General features: G+C 48.5%; 1 protein-coding gene and 1 long non-coding RNA gene across 7 annotated transcripts in view; both read left to right on the top strand.

The window, feature by feature from the left end:
* LOC110397169 lies at positions 1,332–7,718 on the top strand. The gene is made up of 3 exons (XR_002437586.1): positions 1,332–1,751; positions 2,660–2,780; positions 7,021–7,718. It is a non-coding gene; the product is annotated as an uncharacterized LOC110397169 (long non-coding RNA).
* PDE10A (phosphodiesterase 10A) overlaps positions 8,656–9,737 on the top strand; it is a 361,041-nt gene continuing 359,959 nt past the window's right edge. For all 6 annotated transcript variants that reach the window (XM_021391100.1, XM_021391098.1, XM_021391096.1 and 3 more), the window contains exon 1: positions 8,656–9,221. The gene's annotated coding sequence lies outside the window, so the exon portion shown is untranslated. The remainder of the gene's footprint in view (positions 9,222–9,737) is intronic.

Here is a 9,737-nt window from a genome sequence, read left to right on the forward strand (position 1 = left end):
GCATGGTGGTGGCAGGGAGGGACAGAGTCTGCTCCAGCTGCTTGGTGTCACCAAGGATTCCCATCCAGGCAGGCAGCACTGCGCCAGCAGCACACGGCAGCTTTGGAACAGCTTGGCACAGCTGCGGTTAAACTACATCAAAATGGGGCAGGGTTTGGCCAGAACAGAGCTGTGTGCTCTGCCAGCCAAATCCAGTGACGCTTGAATTTGCTGATTCCCATTTACTTTAATAGGAGTGGGATATTGTCTTCTCTGCCTAGCTGTGCACAGATACCTCCTGAAGTAGGGTGAAGCCTGACTCCACAAAAATTCAGGGAGCTTTGCTACCACATACTCCTGAGGAAAATAAAAGGGGTGGAAGGAGAGTTCCGTCAGAAAATGTAAATAAGTGGCCTTGGGTTTCACTGTGTCCCAAAGCCTTCCGTCACGCCTTGCTGAGCAGGGCAGCACCACACGCTCAGGGCTGGGTTATGTGTACAGCCGAGGGCACGCACAGAGCAACCATTTTATAAACCGTTATTCTTCAGAGCCCGGGGCCTCATGATTAATGGGGGGTGGAAGGGGTGAGATTACAGGGAGCATAATGTAGAAATGCTGAACAAGGTTATTAAAAAGGGGTGTGGGGGGGATGGTGCCTGGTGGACTGGGCGACAGGAACATCTGCCACCATACAGCAAGCTGGGAGCAGGCGCTGCATTCTGGTGGACTCTGGGCGCTGCCTGCAGCCCCCTCAGCACCTGAGGAAACCCGCGTACGTGTGAGAGGGGGCCTCTGCAGCTTGAAAATGAGAGGAGGGGGAAGAAGTAGCAGTAATTGTTGTCAAAAATTATTATTTTAAACAAAGAGGGTGGGGGGGGGACACAAAGGAACCGTTAGCAGTGAGTGTGCCAGCAGCACCCGCCTGACGGCCTGATTTATAAGCGGGATCATAAAAATCCCATTAGGCGTCTCATTGAGAAAAAAAAAAAAAAAGGAGAAAGGAGGAGGCGGCGGGGGGTGGGGAGCGCAGAGCCCCGGTGCGTGTCACTGAGGCAGCATTGACGCAGGCAGCTCTGACGGCAGCAGCCGCCGCGGCGGGGACGGCGCGAGGCTGAATGGGAGCGGCGGGCACGCGCGCGGCGGTTGAAGCGGGGGAGGGGGCGCCCCGGCCAATCGCCGTGCGCGCGCACCACCCCCTTCCCGCCCCCGCTGCGCGCGCTGGCGGCCGTTGGTGCGGCGCTCATTGCCGTGCCGGGCACGGAGCGGCGGGAGGGCGAGGCGGTGCCCCCTGCTCACCTCAGCGATGGGGGCAGGAGCCCCCCCTCCCCCCCCCGGCCGCTCACCCGCTGTGCGTGGGTGCGAGGGCACGTGTCCTTGCCGCTGTGCAGCGGGAAGCGCCCGGCTCTGTTGGCTGATGGGTTGCTGCGGCATCCGCATGAATGGAGCAGAGCGCTGCGGGTCGGAGCGCTGGCTCTGTGGCGGCGTTACAACTTAGGAGCGCTGTGCGCCAGGGAGAGCATCCCGCCTGGCCCCTCACAGCTCATAGCAAGTGTGGGGACTGCTGCCTTGGGGGAGAAATCCAGCTCTCCTGCGGATTTCTCAAGATTCCTTTTTTTTTTTTTTTTCTCTCTCCTACTCAGCTTTCCTAAGATGCAAAACAGTTGCATTGCTGATAGTGCAAACACTCAGGGTTTACTTGTCTTTGCAGCTGACCTCTGAGCCTTAAAGATGAACGGGAATCCCATTCCCGGGCTTTTGTCCACAACCACAGTGTAAGCCTTCAACACCTCAAGTCTTTTCATAATGTGCTAAAAGGCAGCCACACTAATTTCTTTGCTGTGCCTCACTGCCTTCAGTGTTCCAGCCACTGTTAAGCACTGGAAAAACCTTCTTGTCTGTGTGACTGATGTGCTGTTCCCAGACAGTGCTTAGAAAGAGCCTCCTATTTTGGGGTCAGGCTGGTAACTTCAGCACTGTGCTCATGACAACTTTTTTAGCAAAAAGACATCATTGGAAAGGTAGTTTCCCTTCTGTCAGGCAGGGTGATTTTTGAGGGAAAGCAAAGATGTGATGTGCAGGCCCCAGGTGAAGAACCACAGGTAGATATGACACAGAGTGCTGCAGTCCTGAAATGGAAAGAAGGCTGCGGTGGCTATGCCTTAGCTAGTGCCAAGTCATGCAGCACATCTTTTCCTTTTTTTCAAGTAGGCAGAGCATTTTTGGGAGCGTGCAGGGTCGCCTGTCTTCTCACATCCACCTGTATAAGTCAGGGGCTTTTTTTGCTCAAAGCAGTAGACTAACGCTAGTGGATAGGAAGGAGATAAAAACCAGATTGCTCAGCTCCAGTTACCCTCTTCTCTCATGTATTAGACCACAGTTAACAGAGCAGCTATAGGCTTGAAAGTTACAAGCCAGATTCTTCCTTCTCTCACGCAAGTTTTATACTTTCTAGGAGTGGGTGTGGACACTCATGCTCTATACTTGTATAAGCAAAAGGAGAAGCCAGCGCTGTTCAATCAAAATTTTGCTGTAGAGTAGAAATTTTAATATGAGTTGTACTTGTTTCTCACAACACACAATTTTCCTCTGGGTTCCTTACGTAAAGCATTAAAATCATTGGAAATATAGAATGGAGTATATCTTGCAGAAATATGCAGACATAATTGATTTTTTTCAACAGAAAATTGTGAAGAAACAAAAGCCCTGTAGGTTGGACACTGTGGCAGAGGTCTAAAGTCCTATGAGCCGCCAGAATGGTTAAGGAGATGCAGCTTAAGAACTGGATGAAAGCTTCAGGAAAAGTAAGTGAAACCATGTGATTTACTACTGAAATCATTCAGTTAGTCTGAAATATCTCCCTATTGCCCCCTTTTTACAATCTCAAATGAAGGCTTTTTACTGAAAGTGAAGGAGAACCTGATTTTCAGTTGAATTTGAGAGTTTTTACTCCAGCTAAAATTGTTGCTCGAAATGAGACGCCATGGCAGGTTGTGTGCTGCAGAGCATGCAGGCCATAGGAAGCAGGGAGACAGGACAGCTTTATAAACCACCTTTGCACCTCCCAGGCAATATCTTCTGACATGAAGAGGGGCCCCCAGTAAAGCCCAGCAGGCCCAGGCCTGCCTTGGTGACTTGCTGTACAGCAAAGACTGTGGTCTAGAGAGGACGCTGTAATAGAAGGGGACTTAACAGTAAATTCATAGCTGAACAAACAAGTCTTGGATCACTGGGAGAAAGTGTGATGGCAAATGCTAGACACAAAGCCCAGAGTGGCAGTGTTTGAGGACAAGAGACCTTTGCAGCTACTTTTCTCCTATGACAGCCCTTTTGGTTACTCAATGTACCACAAATTATTTTTAAAGCATAAAGTGTTTCACATACCCCCTTTACTGGAGATTCTCAGTACTGACCTTCTAATGCTGGACTAGTGTTCAAGTACCTAAAACTTTGCAAGCAGAATGACCCTGTGTCTTTCACAAAACATCATAGTTAATGCTTTGTCTCACATTGACGCCATGGATATTGATAAGGCAGTTTCCACGCTTTCTCATCTTTGTAAGTGATTGTGGATTTTACATCCCAGCAGCAAGGGAGTTAGGAAATTCCTGCTGTAGGAATGGAGGAGAAAGTAGGAATAGAGACAGAGAATGGGGGCAAAGATCTGGAGAACGTATGTTGCTGCTACTAGAATCACAGAATCACTAGAAGATGAGGGGGATGGGTAGGGAGGAGTACTCCTCTTCTCCATCTTAAGCAGTAACTGCTACCCTGAACACTTCCATCCTTCCCAGCAGGGAGGTGTGTGAAAATCCAGTCATCAAATTCACAGTTATAAAAACTGGTTAAGGCTCAAACTGCAAAAATCAGCCACCACATTCTTACAATTAAAAATGCTACAATGCAAGCAGTATCTCTTGATAGAATACCGTAATTACAGTTTACAAAGAGACATGGATCAGGACTTGGTGGCCATATGCATTGAACAAGTATGAGGTGTTTGCAGAAAAGTGGACGAAGTAACTTTGTTTTCAAGGTAAAAATACTTTCTAACTAAAAGTTCCCTCTAACTTAAAAGAGCAAATTCAGCAAAGCCTCTTTAGATTCATATACTGATCTTTGTCTCTTCTTTAAAAATACAACATGAATGTCATAAAGTTAGAGTATGCATTTCATGCTGAAAGAATAGTATTTTTTAAAAAAAGGCATTTTCTTTTGAAACTGACTTCGTACCACCTTCCCAGTAGTGCTGAATTTCATATGAAACTTAAAAGCATCTTTCACCTCCTTCCTTTGAATTGTTAAATTACGAGATCAAAAAGGTGGTCATTTTTATAGCATAAGAAATTGGAAACTGTGTCAGTCTTTCAGGTTTTCTTTGTGCTATGTGTCAACTTGTATTGTATGTAATGTCAGTGCAGTGGGGCTACTTGATCATTATTACCTTGCAGATTAGCTTGTGGGGTGGAAAAGTGACAGATATGTTGGTATGTTCTGGGTTTTGTTTTTAAATTGGGAAAGTGGAAGAAGCAAAAGAGTGTGCAAGATGTTTCAGTTCTAAACCTGTGCAAAACTCTCATCAAGGCCTTGCTCAAATCACTTAGAGGAAGACACCATGATTTTCAGTCGTATCAAGTAGCACCTTACCATGCAAGAGTTCCCACTGAAAGCAGAGGTACTAGCCAGGGATTAAGGCAGTAATAAATGTGAGTAAAGACAATAGAACATGCTCGTCACCTCTTTGCTGCTGTTTCCCAATTTATAAAATGAGGATAATAAAATTTACCAACTGTTCTGGGTGTTGTAAGGATACATTAACTCATGCTATCAAATCACTTTGAAGACAAAAACGAATGCTATATAGATGCTAAGTATCCTGTCAAGATGTGCAGAAGTGTATTCGCAGTACAGGGACATGAACCAAAATAACTGCTTTGAGTTGAGAGAGGGCTTTAATGATACAGATGTTTACAATATCTGGAATGCTGCTGCATAAGTCACCTAAAGAGGAAAAAAATTACAAGCTGTTCAGAAAAACTGTTAGTATAGCTCTGCATGAAAGATAATTGATTCTATCATTGTGCTGTTTGTTAAGTATTAGTAAGTATCTCAGGGTTGAATAATTCTGGGCTGAGTTAGTCATGTGAGAAAAAAGTAAGAGAAGGCAAAGCTGCAGTGTGAGACCTCTTATGAGTTCTGCGTTTTGGTGTTTGCTGGGTTTGCACAGTAAATGTTTTTACAGAACCAGATTTGCCTTAACCAACGCTATTTCTTTCTCCTCCAAACTTTTATATCCCTTTAAAATTCAGACTGACTAGTCACTGAGAACCATCATGAATGGTCCTTTGTGAACACGATTGACGTGCTAGGCTGGTAGTGCTTTAAAAAATAAAGCAAAAAGTAAAGTGTTTGCAAACTGAGTTGTATTTGTTGAAGGTCTTTTGCCTGATGATTTCAGTTATTGGCTCATGTTAGGCAAATACCTAGTCCAAATCCGTAAGCCTGAAAATGCTTCGGGTCTGTCTCAGAGAGCAACTGTGTTTAGTAGGACCTTAACTACAAGTCATAAGGCCTAGCTCCGGAATCCCAAAGTGTGGGCTTCTTTAGAACCCGATGAACACAACGCCAAGGATTCCTATTTCCCTTCCCAAGTCTTAGGTCAGGGCCTTATTCTCTTCTAATGAAAAGACTTGGGACTAGATGCATCGAATGCCACTTGCTTCAGTCTGGTGACATAAGCAGTCCTTTGCCCAGTCCGCCAAAAGAAAACAGTTTCACATTATCATATCCAAAGGAAGATTCCAAAGTCACTGAAAGTGGATAGCATTTAAATGAGAAAGTGCATAGAAATTAATTACTTTTCAGAACATGAAAAATGAAGTAATAAGAGAGCTCTCAGTACCTTACTATACTTTTTTCCTTAAGGCCTGAGGGATAGCTAATCAGAGTGCCAGGCAGAGAAGGAAGGCAGCATTTGTCTGGAGCTGGGAGTGAGAAGTACTAGAATTCTTATATAAAAAAAGATAAGTAATTAATGGTGATACAGACTTTTTTTTAAAAAAAAAAAAGTGAGGGGCTGGGAGTGTGGCGAGAGGACAGAAAAGCAGCATTCATGAAGCCCCTCAAAAGAACGGGCCCGACTTTTTTTTTTAAAAAAAGAGCAAAGAACCCTTGTAAATTATTTTAGACCTGTTACCACCAGCCCAAATACTTTCTATGACCACATCCAGTCGGTCAGCAACATTCTGCCTTCTCCCATTCATCTTCTGAGATGATCTGAGAGAGTTCTGATGTGCAGAGTCAGTTCCAGACTGAGAGTGAAGAATGCCATTGGTGGTATAGAATATGGAAACTGGCACTGCCTTTTCATCTTCCTCCTTCTTTCCTATTGTACATCAGAGTTTAACTTATGGAGAAGGTAGCTCCTTTAAACAGCCCAAATCTGGTTGTATGTAGTGTGAAGAAGTTAAACAAAAAGGGTGCCTGGGAATAACGATGGAAAGCTTTTCTTTGGCAAGATCCAATAGGATGGAATAATATCTCAAAGGGAGTTGAAGCATGACTTGGTATGGCCTCAGAGACTATTGTTTATGGAATTATCCTGTTCACCCCCGGGCAATGATCTGTTCTGTATTTCCACTCCTAATTTCCATGATTTCCCAATAAAGACATGATCTGTCAGCATGACAGTAACTTAGTGGAAACACTTGTGTCTAGGCAGATCTTGATGGGAACTTCCTAAAACATGGAAGTGGCATAACACAACGTCTTATACTGTGATAGAATACTGCTTTCTATGTGCTGGCTAGGTGATATACATATATAAATTTAGTACTTGAAACATAGAATAGCATAGGGTTGTCCTAAAACTTGACAATATACTCAGTTCTCTTCCCTGTAAGTTTTTAGGGCAACTCTCTGAAGGAAAGGGATAGGCTACTAGGTCCTGAAAAGCTCCACAATTCATTCACAAAAATAAGCATCTTGCTGTCTAAGAAAGCATTTCCCACTGATGGTTTGAAAGCCTCTTCCTTTATTTTGCAGCCACATCTTACCAAAGCCTTGTGTGAGAAACAACAGATACATCAAAGGCCATCTTGACTACCAAATTTAACATCCATGCAAGCAAGAGAGTCGTTATGCACCCACTCCCTGCTTGGCTCTGTTTGCTGTCTTTCCCTTCTCACCAAGTTAAACTTTAAGAGGAGAAAGGAGTCAGCACCTTGTGAGTGTTCCCAGCAGACACTGCACCTGACTCAGGCTTGTAGTGATAGCACTTACATCACCCATATGTAAAATTGTTCCAGCAAGGAACTGGCTGAATGGTTCGGGCAACTAGCCACTTACTGCATGCAGTCATCTGGAGGCCAAATAAGCCATGCCCCAGACGTGGAAGGCTGCAGGAAGAAAAGTGAGGGGCTGGGAGTGCAGCGAGAGGACAGAAAAGCAGCATTCGTGAAGCCCCTCAAAAGAACGGGCCCGACCGCACAAGCGGGTTGGTGATGGGCTTCTCCTCGCCCAGAGCAGCAAACCCCTGCAGAGCTCAAAACCGGCAGGAAGGCGGCTTTGGGTTCTCCTTAGGGATGCGCACCAGACGCTGCTTGCTACGGCTCTGGCGGAGAGCCCCACACCCGCGGATAGCGCACCGCACCCCGCCCACACGCGCGGTGTCCCGCTGCCAGCGCGCGGCGGCCCGAGCTCCCCTCGGCCCTCCCTCCGGGGGCGGCACGGGGGCGGCGGGCGCGCGGGGGCCGGAGCGCGCGGCAGAGGCGCTGCTCGCCGCGGGAGCGCGGCGCGGTGCCGGCGTGCCCGCTGCCGCTCGGGAACCGCGTGCTGCCGGCCCCTCGCCTACCGAGTGCCCGGGCCGTCATTTCTGGGACGGCGGCTGGGGGCGGGGGTTGGCGGCCCCGAGGTGTGGCCGCCACCCCCTCGCCGGGGCACCCCCGCGCCGGGGCACCCCCGCAGCGCTCCCCATATGCGGGTAAAAACGGGGCAGCGGGAGCGTGACCCCGCACGGGAAGGAGCCGGCTGCTTCGCATCGGCTTTTTTTTTTCCTCCTTTTTCTCTCTCTTCTTTGTAAGCACCTTCCGATGCTGCAAAAATATATATAAATACGTCCTAAATAAATAAATAAACGGATCCCTGCGGCCAATACAGCAAGAAATTGCTACTTCAGCCCTAGCTATGCACCAGGAACACTTCAGCATGTACGCGGTCCTAAATATGTTTGGAAAGATGGGGTGGGGGAGAGGAGAGCGGGGGTAGGGCACTTTTTTTCCGGCTTTCATCAGTGCCTGCTTGGAGAGAGACAGAAATAATTAAGGAAAAAAAAAAAATCCCACCCCCTCCCCCCCGCGCACTCCCCCCGCCCGAGCAATCATAATACATTGAAATTTCCCAAAGTCTCGTCAGCTGCAAAAAATAAATGTTTCTGGAGCTGGAGGATCATGTTGCAGAAGCGTGTGAGTGAGAGACCTAGATTCCTTTCCCTGCTCCCCCGTCTCTTTCCTTAGGTGATTTTTAGCATTATTATTTGTTTTGGGAGGGGAAAAATCATCCTCGCTTCAGTCTCTTGCTAGAGGTCCAGACTGCTTACGTCTGAGCGCCCCTTATCATTTCAGTGAATGGCAATTGCAGCCTTGGTGCTGTTATAGCAATGAAGCTACAGACGTCATTGCCTCCTGTTGGACGTGAGATGTGTCCAAGCATCAGCCCCTTCTGCTTAAGAAAAACTCTTTAACTTCCATGCAGCCGGCAGGCAGGCTTTCCTAAGATCCTGTGGACCCAACACTGCATTGATACCGTTATATATTTTTATTTATATATACATATACATGTACACAGGTGTGCATGTGTATGTGTGTTTGTATGTATGCATAGAGAGAGCCAGAAATAGCTAAATTAAAGCCGCTGCTGCACAGCGAGCTTCTCTAAAATTTCCTGCTCGTCAGAGTAGCTCTGCATCGTTCTGTTAAATACAGCCAGGCGGGAAAGCCATCATCCATCAATTTTGGGTAACAAGGACGACCTGTTGAACACCTTGCTCTCCGACCCCCGGGAAGATGCTGGGCTGCCGGAGCACGGAAGAGCCAGGACTGTGCCCCGAACTTCACCCGCTCGGCAGCCGCTGTTCCTAAGCCATTTCCCCTCTCCTCCCCCGCCTCTTTGCCTCCCGGACCGAGAATCTGCTCTTTAAAGTTGATCTGACGGGGAAAGCAGAGACGAGCTTGTGCATAGTTCGCAGGGTAAGTTGTGTCCTTCCCTCCGCCCCCCCACCGCGAGAACTACCCGCTAGCGAGCCTCGAAACCCGCCAGGACGGGGGCAGGTGGCGGGGGGAGGGACGGGACCCCCAGGGACAGCGGCGCACCTCGCTTCCGGCACCGAAAGGGTTACCGAGGGACCGAGCCGCCCGCCTGACTGCGGGGGTACCGACTCCGCGGCGGAGTTTGCGAGGCCCGAGTTGTTCATGAACGTTCCCAGCCGGTCTACACCGCTCCCGCAGGTGCCGGGCTGGGTGCCCACCTCCCCCGCCGCGCCCCGGCCCTCCGCCGCCGGCCCTTGCCCTCGCCCTCGTCCGGCCGCCGCGGCCACGGGGAGCCCCGGCTGCCGGCTCCCTGCGCACATGACCCCTGCAGGGAGCCGAGCCTCCCTGCACCTGCAGGCGCTTGTCATCCCTCCTCCTTGGCACCGGTTTTCTTTTTAATTCGCTCGTCCTCCCCGCTTCCCCCCCACAATCCATTCAGCTTTTACCTTCCCCCCC

Source organism: Numida meleagris, chromosome 3 (assembly GCF_002078875.1).
Source record: "Numida meleagris isolate 19003 breed g44 Domestic line chromosome 3, NumMel1.0, whole genome shotgun sequence".
NCBI classification, from domain to species: domain Eukaryota; kingdom Metazoa; phylum Chordata; class Aves; order Galliformes; family Numididae; genus Numida; species Numida meleagris.